Source organism: Mesoplodon mirus, assembly GCF_964341445.2.
Source record: "Mesoplodon mirus genome assembly, chromosome: 15".
NCBI lineage: Eukaryota > Metazoa > Chordata > Mammalia > Artiodactyla > Ziphiidae > Mesoplodon > Mesoplodon mirus.
In genome coordinates this window covers 40,026,147-40,046,259 of record NC_138991.1, presented here as the reverse complement: position 1 = coordinate 40,046,259, position 20,113 = coordinate 40,026,147, and the positions used below count along the sequence as shown (strand labels likewise).

Sequence of the window (20,113 nt, the reverse complement as noted above, 5' to 3'; positions counted from 1 at the left end):
GATTGCCCAGAGAAAAGAGGGAATATTCTCTATTAAAAACATGCCAAGGGGCTTCCCTGGTGGCGCAGTGGTTGAGAGTCCGCCTGCCGATGCAGGGGACACGGGTTCGTGCCCCGGTCCGGGAGGATCCCACATGACGCGGAGCAGCTGGGTCCATGAGCCATGGCCGCTGAGCCTGCGCGTCTGGAGCCTGTGCTCCACAGCGGGAGGGACCACAATGGTGAGAGGCCCGCGTACCGCAAAAAAAAACCCAAAAACAAAAAACATGCCAAGAACAAGAGGTCAGGGTAACAAATCAATGATATGGGCAAAAAAGAAAAAAAAAGTTTTAGGGCAGGAGACTCACACTGTATCTAACAGATTCCAAATTCCAACTGTTGACCTCGGTTTCAGAAGACCAGAGAATGATAGTTAACTCAAAGCTTTGGGTTCCTCATTAGAAGTAAAGGAAAAAAAAAAAGAACACAAATTTTATCAAAAACCAAGAGTGTTTTGTTATCTAATATTTGATTTTTTTTTTCTTTTTTAGGTCCTCTCTCTACTCTTCCCAGTTTTGTATCTTTGGGCCAAGTATGTCCAGCCAGCTAAGCTTATTTCCTTATTTTTCAAAGAAAATAATGATGTTGGGTGAGATTGTCATTAAGATGACAAATTAATTTTTCCAATAATATGTGTTGAAAGCTTAAGCCTTATGACAGGCTATAATGAAAATGGACTCAAAGATTCTGTTCTCATGGAATTAACAGATTTAATATTAGTTAATAGAGTTTAATAGACTGAGACCTAAATGATTTTTTTTTTTTTTTTTTTTTTTTTTTTTTTGTGGTACGCGGGCCTCTCACCGCTGTGGCCCCTCCCGTTGCGGAGCACAGGCTCTGGACGTGCAGGCTCAGCGGCCATGGCTCACGGGCCCAGCTGCTCCGCGGCATGTGGGATCCTCCCGGACCGGGGCACGAACCCGCGTTCCCTGCATCGGCAGGCGGACCCCCAACCACTGTGCCACCAGGGAAGCCCGACCTAAATGATTTTAACAGAGAAGCAAGTCCTGTAATAATAACTAATATTTTTGAGTGCTTACTATGTGCTATACACCACGCTAAGCATTTTACCTCAATTATTTTATGTAGTCTTCCACAGATCCTATAAAGTGAGTCTTACCATCCCCACTTCAGAAGTGAGACAACTAAAGCACAGAGAGATTACATAACTTGCGGGAGTTACGAGAGTACACAGCAATCGTAAAACTAAACTTGAACTCAAACCAAATGTGACTCTACAGCTTGCCCCCTTCACCATCACAGGACACTTCCTCTTGAGGATGAAGTTTAAACTCCTTCAAGTGGCATTCAAGGCCCCGGGCAGATAGCCCCCAAACCACTTTTAACACCGACTATTTCCAGTATTTGATTTTTAAAAAGCGGGTGTGTTCTGTCAGAGTAAATACTCAGCATGTAAATACATCCATTCGTTCACGCAGCAGCCCGTGATTAGCGCCGCAAGCTGCTCAGACATTCAGTCAAGACACAGGACTGGTCCCTGAGCAGCTTTCAGTTTCACAGTCGAGGTACCCAGTGGGACATGATCAGAGATATACCTACTCCGTGAGGATGAATATTCCGTGGGGTGGAGGAGAGATGGTGTGCCGTGGGGAAAGGCCCAGGTCACGGGGAGGCCGGGTTGGCAACCCTTACAGTGTCTAGACCAGCATGGTGCATGGCTTGAGAAAGGGCAGAACAGATGGCAGAGCAATTCTGAGGGGAGAACCAACACGGCTTGATAATACATGGATGTGGGAAGCAAGTAAGAGGGACGAGTTTACGACGATGCCAAGGTTTTATAGTGTGGCCACCTGGACAAGGGAGTTGACGTAGCTATGAACAGAAACAGGAAATAAATTTGCTTATATGGCAGCCACTGCTGGCTACACACCCACAGCCATTCACAAACCCCTTCTCCCTAGTGTGTACCTTCTCCTGACATTTCGAGATTGAAAAAGCCAGATATTCTCTTTCCCACCTTTCCTTGCAGCTAAGCGTGGCCATAAGACCCACTTTTGGGACTTGAGGAAATGTCTGCTGAAGGTTCTGCAAAACCCCTTTTTCCTCAAAAAAAGGAGAAAAGCAGGAAGCACTGCCTCTTTCCTCTGAACATCACTGCATGAGGATGTGATGTCCAGATCTGTGGCAGCCATCTTGCAGAAATGAAGCCAAAAGCTGAAGCACAAAAACAAGGGAAGAAAAATCCTGGCACAACTGAGACATGTGAACCAACCTCAGAGCAGCCTGCCTCCGGACTTTTTCATTTGGATAACAATAAGTTACCTTATTGTTTAAACCACCATTAGGGTGTTTTCAATGGAAAGTAACAAAACCCCCATCCAAATGGACATCTTGCTATATTAAGATTCAGTTTGGGGATTGCTTCTTTCCAGCCTAAGCTGTCTGTACAATCAGCATTCAGGAACTCACAGAGCAACCTCATGGCCTGGAGAGCTGTAGCATTTTCTGCTCTTCCCACTGGTTCCTCAATACCATGGGTTTATCAGAGGTTTGGTGACAGCGCTTTAACCACTGCATTGTTTTCAACCGGGCTCCCAACCTCAGATCGTCTTAACTTACTTTCTTCTGCCTGATGAGCGATTGCTCTGTTACAATAAATCAGGCCAGCTGAGAAGGAAAATGGGTGCGATGAAGACCCTGAAGGCCTCCAACAGCAGACGGATGAGGAGCAGCCGTGCTCCTGATCGTGTAGTTTCTCCATTGCCTTTAATTAACTTGAGGTTCCTAAGTTCCGGCACATTTTCAAGAGTGACAAAGCACGATTCAGGAGGGGTGTGCAAGAGAAAAGAGGATTTTGCCAGGCAGGCTCATTTCCCCAGACATTCACAGCCCACCTTGTGAGGCACTCAGTGGCTGCTGAAGGCCGAGGCAGAGGACCTGCCCACACCCCCAAGGACTGGTGTGCAGAGGACAGAAGGAGTGGGGAGGACAGCAGGGGCGAAGAATCACCACGGTCCACACCCCTCCCCCACCCTAACAGCAATTGGTCCCTGGGAATGGTTATTTCTATCAAAGTGTCAAGCTTCCTGCTTTCCAACAGTCCAGTTCTAATTTCAAGGTCCACTTAATTCTGCATCAAGTAATTACTGATATACCCAGAAGCACCTTGTCTCCAGAGTTAAGCATATGGTGAAGAACTGAGACCTACTGGTATCCATTATGGAAGCAGCACGGATGCCAAGCCGATTAAAAATGCTCAGGCTCCCCACACAACATGCCGGGTGAGTGACAGCCCCTCGACAAGGCCAGTCACAGAGTCTGCCAAAACAGTCTGTGCTGCACTGGGGCCCACATGGTGCGCTGAGAAAACAGTTCCATTTCTGGTATTAAATTCCCATACTGACCCGAGGACTTTGCCGTGAGCTCAGCAGGAACGCACCATCCAATTTACAGCTCCGCTCTCTGGAGCCTCGAGTGCCAGCCCCTGGCAGAGACGAATGATGGTCAACCCCTCCAGCTCATAAATTATGCAAAGGCAATAAAGGCACTCAGCAAACAGCGCCGAACGTTTGCCTAGCCTGGCTCCTAACACGCTCTGCAAAAGCCAGAAGCTCGACACATACAAGAGGTCTATTCCACTCATAAAGGGGGTTTGTTGACAACCCCAGACGGAAAGCGAGCCACAGTCCTAAGGAGTCTTTCTGCTTCGCTGGCAGAGGTTTACGGGCCTGCTTTATGAAAAAGGGAGGCTGTTTTATAGAGTCGGTGTGGGTAAAATTCATGGTCTCAAATTCACATTTAATACACTGTACGGCTTTCACACCCTAAGTTCAATACGTTGTGGATTTCTGGACAAATGATTCTTGGTCTTGAAAGGTTAAAAGAAGAAGTGTCTGCTCCCCACTCCCTAGATACCCACTCCAATTTATGAGAGTTCACATACAGCCACCTCCTGAGTCAGGTTTATGTTCTGCATGAAGCCGGGAAATGGAAAAGGCATGTCAAATGCAGAAACGGGGTCCCAGCTGATTTGACCATTTTAAGCCTTTTGACATCGGGGGTCCTGTATTGGTTTATTAGCAAACAGGTTGCACGCTAACGACCAGCTTGAGATGACAGAGTACTCTCCAGGACTAGATTTCAAAGCCCTTTGTGAACAGCTGAAAACATTTTCCTCCATTTTAAAAGCCAGACAGGGAAGAATTCTTGGTCACTCAGCCTTCAGACAAAGACAGGACCCCCAACCCACCAAAGACAAGAGAGGGAAAGAGGAGGCATGAAATCCAAGCCACATGCCTCGAATGCAGAATCAGAAAGAGACCAGTTCCTAACCTGAGGACCTCCGGTCATTCCAACCCATCACACTCAACTTCCTCTTCACCTCCTCTTCCCTCTAGTTTCCCAAATTAGAACCAAACCTTTGGAGGTATCTTCTTCCTTTCCCAGACAAGCCCCACCTCTTAAACTGTGCAAATAACCAACCAACCCCCTCCCCAATATCTTCTCCTTTTGAAAATTAATACATATGTATTAAATACATTTTTTAAAAATCACCCATCAGCCTACCATCTACAAATAAACACTGTTAACACATTTGTATAATTAATTCCTGTCTTTCCTCCATTCTCTACATCCTTCACTCACAAATTTTAAGAAATGAAAATAAAGTCCTACTATTTGGTAACCTGCTTTGTTTTTACCTAATATGTCAAATATTTTAGTTTAATGAGTAATATTTGCCAGTAACATCACATTTTTTAAAAGGCTGCACTGTAATCCACTGTAATGGATTGTAAATAATCTAGTAAAAAAATTCCCTAGTGCTGGAAATTTGGAATGTTTCCATTGAACATGCTGGAATTTTTCCCTTGTACACATTCACCAATATTGCTCTTTCCTAGTATCTGTTCACAGCCCTTCCTTTTCTGCATATTCTTTAATGTCATTGTTTCCCTAGAGTTGCATTTGCAGGTCTATCGTTTCTATATGATTTCTGCAGGAGTCCTTAAAGATTCCCTTGGTTCCAGCTACCATGTATATGTTGAGACTAAAAAAAATCTCTATGCCTACCATTTGCCAGCTATGTGACTTTGAGAAAGTTATTTAAACTCTCTGAGTCTCAGTTTACTTATCTGTAAAGTGTGGGTAATAATGGCATTTCCCTCCTAAGGAGATGAGAATAAAACGAGTTAATACATGTAAACAACTTAGACATAGTACAGAGTAAGTGTAGACGATTAATGTTAACCATTACTAACATATGTTTTTGTTTGCTATACCCCCTTCCTGAAGCCCTATAAACACCTCAGGCTTAAGTATCCATCTAAATCCAGATGCACCATCTTCTACTCACCCCACACCTGCCCTCTCCCGTGCTGTTCCTGGTAATGACGTCACCATGCAATCACTCAACTGCCCGAGTGAAGAGTCTTGTCAGCCTCCTTGATTCCGTCCTTGAGCAGATCTATCTTTCTCTCTCACCCCACATTACTGATTCAACTTTCTAAATCCTCTCCATCTTCATGGGCATGGCCACTACTTTAGTTCAGGCTTTTATCATTACAAGAAGCTAATGACTGCTTTCCAGGGCCTACAGTCTCTTTCATTTCTAATCCAAGTCCTTACTGACTGGAGTGGATTTCCTAAATTCCAGTTTGATCATGACACTTCCCATGGCCAAGAGGGCAATGAAAACTCTTCACGCTGTTTCCAACTCTCCCACTCCCCACTGCTCCTCCAACCCAGTGCTTCTCGGGCTTTCTTTGGAGAAGGATCATTTGTTCTAACTTCCAATACGTTTTAGACCAAAACTTTGTAAGATATAATAAAAAATAAATTGCTAGAAAAATGAAAAAGGAAAGCAAAGACACATAAAAATGTTACTGTTAGATTTAAGAGATATAAAATTATTCTACTGAATTGCTATAAAAGTTCCCAAATGCTTACTGTCAAGTGCTATACTAACCTCACAGTGGACTACTTACAAACAGCTCACAGACTGGCCTTGGTCTGCATCCACTCTTTGAGTGGTATCACCCTAACACATCCCTTGCTCCAGTCACAACGCAGCACACTCGGTCACACCCTCTGGCCCTTCCATCTTTGCACTTAACAATGTCCTCTGCCTGGAATTCTATTCTTCCAAGTTTCTACCTAAAAACTTGTAATTTACCTTTAAAAACAGAGTTTCCTCTGAATCTTCCAATACTCTTCCTAGAATTTAAGAATTCTTAGAGGGCTTCCCTGGTGGCGCAGTGGTTGGGAATCCACCTGCCAATGCAGGGGACACAGGTTCGAACCCTGGTCCGGGAAGATCCCACATGCCGTGGAGCAACTAAGCCCGTGTGCCACAACTACTGAGCCTGCGCTCTAGAGCCCATGAGCCACAACTACTGAAGCCCGTGAGCCACAACTACTGAAGTCCGTGTGCCTAGAGCCTGTGCTCCGCAACGAGAGAGGCCTACACCGCTCTGTGTAGGCCCATGCATTGCAACGAAGAGTAGCCCCTGCTCATCCCAACTAGAGAAAGCCTGCGCGTAGCAACGAAGACCCAATGCAGCCAAAAAATAAAAAGGAATTCTTAGAATTCCAGTACTCTTCTTAGAATTAACTGCTTCTGTCTCCATCCCTTACAAAACTGTATTTTCACTGTTGGCCACAACAGCCTTCCCTGCTACAGCGTGCGCTCTGTGTAGGTAAAGGGCAGTGCCTTGTTCATCTTCCTCCAGGCCTTGAGATACAGCAGATGCTCAGTAATATTGATAGATCCCTCTCACTCATCTTAAGAAGTCGTGATTTCATACAGCATAAGCAAACTATGATTTAAAAGACAAGTAATTCCAAAGAAAGAAGGCACAGGAAACACTGACTAACTGCTTAATACAATGGGATGTATGTTTGAACACACTGGGCAGACCTAAAATTATCTGCAGAACCAAGGGAGTTGGGGTCCAGAAGAAAATATCTTCCATTAAAAGGCCCAGAGAAGACATAATTATGATTTTATTGTACTTCTTCAAAAGCAAACATTTCTCATTTCCATTTGGGAATCTCAACATCTGTGTTTTAAGACTCTGATACATACAGAAATAAGCTAAGGTCTGCGACACCTCTCTGGCTCACTCAGAATGAGGGAACGAGATGGAATTCCAGGGACCTTGTGATGGAATGCATTCTTAAGCAGAAAGTGGCAATCATTGAATATATCACACACAATGACATTGAGGAGGGCACTGCTCTCTATTCTGCTCAATGGACCTTGCTGGAACAGTTATTTCGTATCTCAGATCCATTTATCATTGCCACCAAAGATGTCAGGGCTGAACACCATGGCTGAACAAAGTTATTTTATTCTTCTTTCTGCCTAAAGGAAATGAGAGGAAAATGAGGGAGAACCCCAACTTGTAAACTATAGCACCTAACATCAAGTACAATTTCACTTTGCCAGTGACAAAACGAATCGATTCCCCTTTGGGGCAGGCGGTTTACCTAAGATGGTAAAGACATCCCTCACCTAAAAGCAATTTCAGAAGAAACCACCTGCAGAAAACAGACACTTACTTTCTTTTTAAAGACGTGAGGTAGCAGCATGGTGACTGAAGACATGTATACCACGATCTTCCCATCTGCCCAGTTCCTTGTACATGCAAAAACCGGGCAGTATTTTGTACCACACATGGCAACTCTGATGCTGTCTGTCTTCAATCACTCCACAAAGCCCTCCTTTCACATTGTTTTTTTAAAATTAATTAATTTATTTTTTATCTTTGACTGCATTGGGTCTTCACTGCTGCACAAGGGCTTTCTCTAGTTGCAGTGAGCGGGGGCTACTCTTCGTTGCGGTGTGTGGGCTTCTCTTGTTGTGGAGCATGGGCTCTAGGTGAGCGGGCTTCAGTAGTTGTGACTCGTGGGCTCTAGAGCGCAGGCACAGTAGTTGTGGCACATAGGCTTCATTGCTCCACGGCAAGTGGGATCTTCCCAGACCAGGGCTCGAACCCATGTCCCCGCATTGGCAGGCAGATTCTTAACCACTGTGCCACCAGAGAAGTCCCTCACATTGTTTACGTTGTTCTCATACTGGCTTTGGACTGTAAGTGAAATTTAAAGCTATTGGGGCCCTAGAAATAAAAAGAATATTTTAACTCTGAAAATGGTTTGGGTTTTCTCACTGTAAAATGATGTCATTGGTTCCTCTTCCCCTGTATTTTCACAATAACTACGTCTGATCAAATAAAATAGCTCAAAAAAAAATGAAAGTAGGGGACTTCCCTAGCGGTCCAGTGGTTAAGACTTCGCCTTCCAATGCAGGGGGTACGGGTTCGATCCCTGGTCGGGGAGCTAAGATCCCACATGCCTCATGGCCAAAAATACAAAACATAAAACAGAAGCAATATTGTAACAAATTCAATAAATGACTTTAAAAATGGTCTACATAAAAAAATCTTAAAAAAAAAAAAAAGAAAAGAAAGAGATGTGTGTTCCCAACAATAGTTTAAAAGATAAGAATAAAACTTCTGACAGTCGCAAAATGAGCATATTTGAAAATAATATAAGGTCTATATATTATCAGCTGTTTAGGAGGTAAAATGGAGAACAAACTTTCAGAAGCTTCTGGAATTTTGTGCTGGTAACCTTATCATTCCTATATGGGGACTTCTCAGAATCTGGCATCTTTTCAAGTTCTCAGCTTGAACTGGCCAGAGTTCAAACAACCATTGTGATCTGAGGGGGGCTAAGAGAAAACTTATTTTCCCTCCAGGGTCTCTCAGATGATCACACATTTTCTTTCAGTAAATAGTTTTAAAGTGACTACTGTGTGCCGGGTTCATTCTGACCACTGATTAGAAGTGCAAATATACTGCCAGAAATCAAGTCATCCAACCTGAAGTGCTTCAGCTCACAAATTAATTTTCAATATTTTTTTCCTTTTTGTCACCTGGAAATCCAGGTATAGAAAAAAACAATTTATATGTTGTAAATTTCCACTTAGCTCATTAAAATACTGTGGGGTTTTTGGAAATAGGGGAAGAAATGGATATTTCTCAAACTTCTGAAGTGTTCAGCACTTTTTTTTTTCCTTAGAAGAAAGGACGTCACATTTTGCCAGGTATAAACATACATAAACCCCAAAGATGAAATGTGCTTAAAACCCAGAGCTCACAAGCCTCAGTGATTGCCAAAATGAGAAAAATGAGTTTCTTATCCAAAGGTAAAACAGACAGTGTAGGGCCCAGTGATTTGTAAACCATCTCTTTTAAGCTTAAGCAACAGATCCTTTGCCTCTCTGTCATTGATTTACTGATTCTAAGTCATCAATAGCACTAATCCATACCTGCCTGGGGACCTATTACAAATGACTTTGAAGATGGTGTGAAGGAAGAGTTTATTATGAGACCACAGAGTTATTACCAGGGAGACCTTCTCTGTTATCTTCTTTGGCAGGATTCTATTTGTGACCCCCTGTAATGCTGCAATTTTCCCTTTCTAGATCATAGTTGCTTGTTCCTTTGGGTGGGGCCTGAGCCCCCTAGGTTTGCTTCAACTAAAGCTTGGTTCTCTTCAGAGTCCTGTGTGAGCTAATAAAACCCAAATTTGCTGATGAGGAAAAAGGAAAAGTATGTTATGGGTTAAAATAATACAAGAGTCTATTTTTTCCACTGTGTTGTGATCCATAGAAATCATCCTGAGCCTTTTCCCTTTCTTCTCTGCCTGGGAAGCCAATTGCTTTGATTGCAGTGATATGAGCTAGCTAAAATGACTTGCCCTTGCTTGTGAGGCAAATGGAACATGCTAATAGAACTTATCGCATTACCCGATGCAAAAGTGCCATAGCTCATTACTTTAAGATAAAAGGATATCATTGCAGACGGCAAGCAGAATTGACTTTCTGAGGCCCGACTTGATGATGATTTAATCAACTGCTCTCTTTCACTTCTCATCTCTGCGCCTGTCGGTTTCACAGGTGCCGTTAAATGAGACACTCAGAAAGTGAGCGGAGGGAAAGAAATTGCTGTCATTACTTTTCAAGAAAGGAGGTATGCAAATTTTCGACAGAAAGATTGCGTTCATAATGGGTCTGGTAAAATACAAGGATCATGCTTGACAGGTGAGGGCAAGCCATTTGTATGTCCTTAAAGCAGAGCAACTTTCCTCATTTAGAAATGTGCTCGGTAAGAGAAACGACAAACGAGAGGCCTGGCGGGGCCAGGGGAGCGGTGGGGTGGGACCACACAGGGTTGGCCGGCACTGGTCTGAGTTCCAGAAAGGGGGAGGGTGCTTAAAGTCTTAGGGAAGCCAGAGCCAGATGAGCCAATAACAAAGCCTGGTTGCTCTTCGTCTGAGCCAAAATGCCAACAACTCTTGAAAAGACCATCTTACACTCCTTCATCTGTGACTGTGCAGCCAGTTGGCCTGGGTTCAAATCCTGCCTCTACCACCTGTGATTTGTCTGTAGGACCTCAGACAAACAACCTGCCTTTCTGTGCCTCAGTTTCATTAGCTATCAAATGGGGCTATCAACCTCATGAGGTTGTCGAGAGCATTCACTGCATTAATAAACATATAGTAATAATATATATAATAAATATATAAATATATAGGCAGTACACATAAAAGGGATTAGAACAGTGCCTGACACACAGGAAGAACTCAAGATGTGTTAGAGATCATTCGTTCATTCATTATTCAACAAAGAGTGAGGTTTTAATTAAAAAAAATTTTAATTAAATTTTAATTAAAAAAATTTTTTTTAAGAGTATGTGTGTTGGGACTTCCCTGGTGGCGTAGTGGTTAAGAATCTGCTTACCAATGCAGGGGACAGGGGTTTGAGCTCCGGTCTGGGAAGATCCCACATGCCTCAGAGCACCTAAGCCCATGCGCCACAACTACTGAGACTGAGCTTTAGAGCTTGCGAGCCACAACTACTGAGCCCGCGTGCCACAACTACTGAAGCCCACGCGCCTAGAGCCTGTGCTCCACAGCAAGAGAAGCCACAGCAATGAGAAGCCCCGTGCACCAAAATGAAGGGTAGCCCCACTCGCCGCAACTAGAGAAAGCCCGTGCACAGCAACGAAGACCCAACGCAGCCAAAAATAAATGAATGAATAAAGAAATAAATTTATTTAAAAAAAAAAAGAATATGTGTGTCAGGTGCTGGAAATCTAACTGGCTCTAGTTTAGATAGAATATAATCCTCCACTGATTTCACATACATGTCTTGCTCCCTGGCAGATGGTGAGTTCCTCAGAGAGTAGCCTGGTGTCCTAGGAATCATCACAGGGCTTAGTGCAGTTTTAAGGATCCTAAGAGATGCTCAACAACGATTTGATGATTTATGGACTCCCTCCCTCCCTCCTTCAACGCATTCCACATATCAGATACTTCCTGTGGAGCTCCAGCCCTCAGAAGAAGCTCCTCTCAGCAGTAGGAAATGTCTGTCTTTCACTGGGAGCCTCAGGCGATCACCATGTGCCCCAGCCAGGGGGAGGACTGGTGCAGCCACTCTGCAAGGACAGCCTGGTTTGAATCACCTTCAGGAACGCAGAATAAATCTGAACAGATTAGATGATCAGGATGGTAGGAACAGAGGTGTTTTTTCATCCACTGCGCCTTCAGTAGGTAATTGTTCTATTTTCTCCAACACGCAAAGTAAAAGCATCTTTCTTAAAGTGCTGTAACTCTGAGTTCTTTTTCCCTAGGTAATGAAGCTGCTGCAAACCATTCTTCCTTCAAGCCCCTAAGGTTGTGAGGCACTGAATGTAGCTCCTGCTTTCCATGCTAAGTGGTGCCTACACGATTCAATTCCCTGTCAAAGGGACAATGTCCACCTCTGGCAAAAAAATTTTAAAAAAGGGAAAAAGAGGAGGAGCCACAACAGCAGAGCAGCTCTGAGCTGCCGATTTCGGAAAAGCCTGGTTCCTGAAGTACATTTCACACCCTATCTCTGCAGCATAGCTCTTTCTGGGGAGGGATTCTCACTAGGAACTATCTCAAAGCATTTTCCCCTAAAAATGCCAACCCACAGCTATCAGTCATTAAAAAAGGATGTCCCAACAACAGCCCTGGAAGGGAAGGATGACGACCCCTCCATTTTCAAGATGAGAAGTGAAGGCTTCCAAGGGCAGTGGTGGTACTGGAACCCAGTTCTGTCCTCCAAAGTGCATGTTCCCAGCAAGTATCTTCCTGACTGATGGCTTGGCAGAGGGTAAGTAGAGGCATGCTGAAACTAAAGAGGTTTCGATGACGTAAGCAACAGTGAACGCAGCCCATCAGCCGCGTTTCCACTCTCCGAGACGGCTCTCCCTTAAGAGCAGGACCTAGCACAGAACCCGCACAGAGCACGTGCTTATTAAATCTGACGCTGACCTCAGTTCAGATTCTGACCCCTCAATTTTGCAGCCATGCAGTCTTGGGAAAGGTACTTAACATCTTGGAGCCTACCTTTTTTTTTTAACCTGTAAAAGTGGATGATGCATACTCCACAAGATTTTTTTGAGAATTAAATAAGTTCAAGCATGTGAAAGCAGCCAGAGAGAAATTCTAATAGTTATTTCCAACTCCTTCCTGAAAGATATGTTATATCACACACAGAAATGAGGTAACTGAATAGTCATTTAAATGTTGGGTTGGATTTTTCCATCATTTTATTGCCAGAGGGGAAATCATATTCTGTAAGGATTTCTGCTTGGGAGATGTTTGAAGACTTGATACTATGCTACACAAAAACAGAAACAATAACCCAAACAAACAAAAGCAGAAACTATCATTCCCTCTCAAAGAAGAGAACAACTGGAATGAATGGCTTTATTATGAATGGATAAAATACCAACAAGGAAAGACCCTTTAGAATTCAATTTTCTAAGTGTGCCTTTCGGTTCTTGATGCACAGTTTTGGAGGCTAATACAGTTTGGACTTATTCTTATTCTTATAACTTATTCTTCAGTCAAATAGTAGTCAGTAAGTCTGTGTATAGGGACCAAAGTAAAATGCATAGACCTAAGATTCTGAATCTAAACTTGCAGGTTATGCATAGTGCAAACTATGTCTTATGGGCTTTGACATTATTAAGATGTTCACTGAAATTCAAACTGGAGAAGTAAATAAATGGACAGATACACAGAATAAATGTCAAAAACATCAAGAGTCACTATTGGCGCAACTAGGAAGCCAGCCATTTTGGAATTTGTCCAGAGATCCTGACCAATCAGAATTAGGAGCTACTTGGATAGTCCTTTGCACAGATTTGTTTATATGCAAGACCTATTTAAGGATGGAGCTAACAAAATTAGCCAACCGAGTAACCCTGGGAAGAGATCAAACTTCCGAAAGCATTAACTGGTAACTACAAAAATGGGGATTAGTTGAGAGAATATAACTAAAGTGCTTGTCACTTAGTAGGTACTCGGCAGTTCAGCAGAGGAGGTCTACCCCTCTGGGACACGTGGACATGTCTGTTCTCTCTTCCATATGTATGGACTTCTCTGGCCATTATTTTAGCTGCTGGTTTCCAGTACCTCCAACACTACGTCAGTTTCCCCAAACATATCTCAGAGTTTGCCTGCATCTTGCTCTTCCTAAACCTGGCACCTAGCAGGTGCTCAATAAATGTGTGTGAAAGAATGAATTCATAAACTACAGGAGCCAAACATCTCAGGGAAAGTGTCACAAGAAGTGTCTAATGAAGGAAATCAATAAATAAACAGTAGTTGATGGAATGGATGTTAAGGTGTTTGAAGATGTTGGGTGTCTGACTGTGTCTATGAGAAAAACATGAACACAATTTTGAGGTAAAAGTAAATCCTAAAAAAATAACACTGTACACTTGTAAAAAGCTGATTTTAAGGTTGTTCTTTTAAGGAAATCAGGAAACTCAAAATCCTAAAGTATTTCTTCTTACATTTGACTCACTTCAAGCCAACGAGAGCAACTGCAATTAAACAGGAAAAGGGAACAGGGTGCTCTCATATTGCTGAAACATAATGGCCACATTATCAACTTCCCACCAATCAGATTTTCTGTTTTATTTTTAAAATGCAAGATGGTGAAAGGAACAGAAATATGGTTTGGAGCAAACTGATTTACAAACATTAGAACGTAGTTCAAGGAGACCTGAAGACGTGTTGGGCTGCCATCCCATAGGACCCAAATCCTGATTCCTTTTCTTCTTCTCTTTATTAGGTACTTCACTTTTGCCCCTCTTAGAATTCATTATTTTTATAACTGGGATTTTAAATTGAATTGTACCTAACCAACAGTCTTTATTTTAGGGTGGCTTGAAAACCCTGTCTTCTATGTCATAAACAAGGAAGGGTAGGATTACTATAAATTGTCTGCAAGAAAATACAAATTGCCAAGATAAAAACACCCACTGGCCTGCCAGTCTCAAGTTTCCTGTTTTGACATACTATATGCAGTAATTTGGTATCCACAATCTCTTATTAGAAAATGAATGTGCTATTTTTCTGAATGCTGCAATTACAATAATTGAATTTAAAATGGGGATTGAGTTTCTCTATTTGGAGGAAAAGAATAATTGTGTATTTCTGATTAAAATCAAGGGGACTGAAAAGAGGTTGTACAAATTCCAGCTTCAGTCTCCCTGAGTGACTCCTCGTTGGGCCAGAGAAAAGAAACATTCAGATGCAGAGAAATGGACCAGCACCTCAGCAGCAGGCACTGTCTCTGGCCTCATTTGCTTTGTCTCCTGGCCTTCAGTCACAACACCCCTGTGACAGAAGCAATCAGAACACCAAGGCATTGTTACATTTTAAATGGCAGCCATGCTGGAGTTCCCCACTGTGTCAAAAATTAAGAGTTATAATGCAAGGAAAACAAACATCTCTTTGTGTTGAAAATGCCTGTCCCCTTTTAGACTGCCAACATTTTGGAGTAGTCTTTATTTCTTCATTATAGGACCTGTCCTCTGGGTGGGGGAAATATAATGGCAGAAGGAGTGGGGGGAGAAGGGAACTAATATTATTTTCTAAAGGGCTCAGCTTCTTTTGTTTTAGCAAATAATTATATAGAAAGTCACCTTTAAGGTTCGGATGTAAGAAAGGAAAAAGGATGAAGAAAGAGGGCTATCTTGCCTTTGGAATGCCTTTTTATTTTGTTTGATTGGTACCCTTCAGTCTTCTGAAACCCCTGTTTATTCAAATGTGAAGGTAAAATTTAGTCTCACAAGTCCTCCTAAATGTTCCTTAAGATATAGCTTCTTATGGAAAAGAAAATTTCCAACACAAGGTGAGCCAAGGATTGTCTCTTTGTACTGCTTACTATTTTTTTTTAGTGGCATTATGGAGACATAATTGACAAGAATAAACTGTCCATATTTAAAATGCACTATTTGATACACACCTCTATACACCTGTGAAACCATCACCACAGTTAGGAGAGTGAACACATCCACTGCGCTCAAAAGTTTCTTGTGCTCCTTTGTTAATCCCTCCATCCTCTCCCTCCCTGTACCACCTATGCCTCTCCTTGCAACCATTTGATCTGCTTTCTGTCACTGTAGATCAGTTTGTGTATTTTCTAGAGTTTTATATAAATGGAATCATACAGTATGTACTCTTTTTTTTTTTTAAACATCTTTATTGGAGTATAATTGCTTTAAGTATGTACTCTTTTTGTCTGGTTTCTATCATTCACTGCTTACCATTTGGATGCCTAATTAAAAGGGGGGCCTCCTAGCTCCAACGTGGAAGGCAGCCCTCAGAGACTGCCTTGGCCAGGGTTTTACTGTCATCTCCCAGGAACAGGCCTGATTACTCGGTCTTAGTTTATTCTTAGGCTTTATTATGTACTTCAGTAATCAATAAGCACTTCTATGGCAGAGGGTTTATTTTACCCTCTAAATCCAAGGAAGAGAGAATGATATTAAGACATCAGTATGGATGGGCTCTGCTGCTCTGTAACCTACGAGGAGAACGCAAGCAACGGGTTTAAATCTAGGAAGGTTACAGAGCAGTCACAGCCCCTGGCTGGATGGCAGGGGTCGTAAAAGACTCAGGCAAGATCTACAGCAATGCACTGTGAACTGATGGGACTCTCAGAGCAAAATTCCGAACTGAACAGGCATGCTGGTCATCTCCCCGGAAAGAATTATCAGCACTGGCTTGAGTGGAATGTGAAGAGCCCCGCTCAAAAATCCAAAATATTTCTTAACAGAACAAATGAAATGGTAGAGAACAAATACTGATTGCAGGCTGGCTGTGTAGAAAGCCGTGCTCTGGTTTAGGAAGAAGCCTACTTGATAGTCGCCTGGCAGTCCCAGGAGGCTCTTAATTCTCTTTCCTGCAACTCCTGGCCCCAGGGCTCTGTGGTAATGATCACTGGAGCATCTTTTCTCTAGCTAGCCCTTGGAGACTCATCCTTCCTTTCAAAAGCAGAGAGGTCAATTCATGGGAGAGGAACTATAAATGGCTAATAAACATATGGGGAAAAAATGTTCAACTTCACTAGTAATCAAAGAAATGCAGAGTAAAAAGAGATATACTTCTTTTTCGTCTACCAAACTAGAAGAAAAATGTAAATGCTGATACACAGTTTTGGCAAGGTTGTAGTAATGCAGACACTCATCCACTTGTGGAGGAATGTCAGTTTTCTATCTGCAGAATAATCCTGCAGTGTGCATAAAGAGCCTTAATGCTTTTCATATTGTTCAGCTCAACTTTTCTCTTTCTATCTATCCGAAATGGAACAAAAACGTATATATGCATTTGTCTGCAAATTTCATCATGCAGTTAGGAAACAACCCAATAATACGTTCTTTACATGGCTGCTGTCGGCACATAGGAAGGGACAGGAAATACGCTATGACACACTTACATATACTCCCCTTTTTAACCTTACACCTCCTCCTGAACCCCTCCCCACCCCCACGGTGTGGGGTTTAGTATTCCAATTTACAGTGAGAGAGTTAGGACTGCAGACATTAAGTAACTCACCAAGAGTCAGACAGTTGTGAAAAGAGGCCCCAAGCATTTGAACCCGGGTTTTTCTAAATCTCTGGGTGAATCCAGTACACAGACTTCATGAACCTAAATGTCCCCAAATTGAGGAACAGACTGATGCACCTGTGTAGTGTTCACCCATAAAAATAATGTTCCTAAGGAATTTTATTAAAAAGGAAAAAATGATCATGGTCATAGAAAAGTTAAAAGAAAAATCCTAGAAGTGATCTTGGGTGAATTACATATCCTCTCTCAGGTTCAATTTTGTTTTTTCATGAATAAAATAGGGTAATAGTATCTGTCTCTTAAGGCAGAGGTAAGAACATAATCCACGAAAAGTACAGCTTTTATTGTTACTACTGCAATTAAAGAAGCAAAATGCGGGCTTCCCTGGTGGCGCAGTGGCTAAGAATCCGCCTGCCAATGCAAGGGACACAGGTTCGAGCCCTGGTCTGGGAAGATCCCACATGCCGCGGAGCAACTAAGCCCATGCACCACAATTACTGAGCTTGCTCTCTAGAGCCCATGAGCCACAACTACTGAGCCCGTGTGCCACAACTGCTGAAGCCCAAGAGCCTAGAGCCCGTGCTCTGCAACAAGAAAGGCACGACAGTGAGAAGCCTGCGTACCACAACGAAGAGTAGCCCCCGCTCTCCGCAACTAGAGAAAGCCCGTGAGCAGCAAGGAAGACCCAATGAGGCCAAAAATAAATAATAAAATAAAATAAGTAAATTTATTTAAAAAAAGAAGCAAAATGCATTTCATTATATGCACGATATTACTTTGAAATTGCTAAACACACGTAGAAAGAAAAAAAGACTGGAGAAAGATGCACCAAGTGTTAACAGTGTCTATGTCTGAGTGATGAAGAGTTTGGATTATTTTCTTTCTTTTTTTTTTTTTTTTTTCCCCGTACGCGGGCCTCTCACTGTTGTGGCCTCTCCCCTGTTGCGGAGCACAGGCTCCGGACATGCAGGCTCAGCGGCCATGGCTCACGGGCCCAGCCGCTCTGGTATGTGGGATCTTCCCGGACGGGGGCACGAACCCGTGTCCCCTGCATCAGCAGACGGACTCTCAACCACTGCGCCACCAGGGAAGCCCTGGATTATTTTCATTTTTAAATCTTGGTAATTAAAAAAAATCTCTTTAGTAATGTTATTTTTTAGTTAAAGGAGAAAATGATACACACATAGAGACATACAAAATGTCACCCATGTGATGGAGTCCCTGAGAGCCTGATGGGTGCTGGTCTCCAGGGGTCATTAGATGGCAAAGAATAATGTCATTGCTTTTCAAGCAAAGGATTTCTCTGTTCAGAGGGTTTTCCTGCATTTTTGTGGTCCAGCATGTCTAGGTGAGGACTTTTACTGTCCAGCTCATCATGTGTGTTTGGATTTAGATTCTGACATTAACAGAAGTAATTGGGTGAATTATTCAACCTTGCTGTTGCTCTGTCTCCTCATCCATAAAATGGGAAAAATAATGTGTAGCTCTTGGATTTACGTGAGTATTAAAGGAGAAAAATTAATGTGTTTTAGGCATTTAACATAGTGCTAGGCCACAGTAAATGTCCAATAAATGGTGGTTATCGTCGTCTTCACCATCCCACCCCAGGACAAAAGCTGGCTCCTTTTGTCCTGGGGTGGGAGATGACTGTGCTGCTGTGAAGGTCGTGTGCCACCACGTTTGGGTGACAGATCCCCATCAACACAAGTATCCCCCGCACCTCTCCTGTACCATCCACACCCAGGAAGACCAAATGATCTTCAGCCTCCAAGGAGACCGTTTCCTTTACAGGTGGTGTCTTGGAGGGAGAAGAGCAGGCTAAACAGTGGTGGCGAAGGCCAGGTGTTTGAGCTAGTAGGTGAGAGAGGAAAAGCACGGCCTCAGGGTCCTCTGGGCATTGCAGCTTGCCTAATGTGCCCTTCAAGATACGAGGGAAACAGATGGTCATGAGGAGAGGCCCCCGGCTCAAAGGTTTCCATGGGATCAAAGGAATAGAAGAGGAAACCTCCAACCTGCCCACCACCCCAGGCTGCAAAGCTTATCCTTCCCAGCTCGGAGAAAGTACACAGAAGGCAGCTCACGCCTGTCTCCCTTTTGGAGAAACAGCTATTTCCAAAGCTTCTGAACCATACTCCACTGTGTCTTGGAAAAGGAACATGTAAGTAACGGTTTGCAAGCTGCCAAGAGCGTGGGTTTCACAGCGCACATTGCAAAGCTCACGCCTGTCACTGCAAGACGGTAAGTGTGCTCTCCAGTTCTCTCTCTCTCCCCTTCTAGATCTTAAAGGGTTACGCCTAGAAATTGCCTCGCTGTGCTTCTGGGACAGTATGAAGGATGACTGCCATTGCCACGGTCAGCTATGACAGCGCCAATTTGATGTGCTGCCATCAAGGGCCTTCTAAGAGCTGAGCGCCCTGATGGTTTTGTGATGCGAATAGTCACATTGCAAAATGGTTTTCCTCTCCCGCTGCCTCTGCCTCCATCTGCTGCTGGGCTAAAGGCACAGCCGGCTGCCTGCCTGTCACAGCATGTATTAAAATTAGCTGGGGAGGAGGCACTCAGTTGTGCTAATTACATTTTAATCATTGGAAATGTGTTGGCAAATCCAGCCTTGATTGCCATCTCGGAGTCTGTCTCCTCCAGCAGAGTGGAGGGGCTGTCTGCATTAGGCAGGGCCTGCTGGGCCTTCTCCTTTCACAGAAGATAGACTGGGGGCCCTGCTGGCCCACCACTGAGACCGCTTTGGCATGCTATTAAAAAGCCACAAGGCTTGTTTCAAATCTTCCCTGTGTGAGGCCCGCTCATTCTCACTTCCCTGGGCATTCCAGTAACTTGGTACTTTTAACTAGAGTTTCAGTGGGCTGCTGCGCCTCCCGGGCTCAAAGTGTGTGTGTGTCAGAGGTGGGGGGCAAGGGCGCAGGAGGCTGCAGGCACATCTTCCCAGCACCAGGGACTCAAGAAGGGGCCTGCTGACAGGAGGCACCGTCCCTTGGGAGCAGACCATGACCGGAGCAGGCGCTGTGCTGGCGGGGCTGTCTTAGCAGCTGGGACAAGGTTGTAGGACAGAGAACCTCTCTTGTGGGCCTCTGAGGGATGCTGAACGGGATTTATGGGGATGAAGATCATTGTTTCTCCCTGTAGTTAGGGAGCTAGTG

The 20,113-nt window shown here is 43.6% G+C and overlaps 1 protein-coding gene across 4 annotated transcripts in view; it reads right to left on the bottom strand.

Annotated features, from left to right (window-relative positions):
* AUTS2 (activator of transcription and developmental regulator AUTS2) overlaps window positions 1-20,113 on the bottom strand; it is a 1,145,593-nt gene that overhangs the window by 323,833 nt on the left and 801,647 nt on the right. The gene's annotated exons all lie outside the window — the stretch shown is intronic.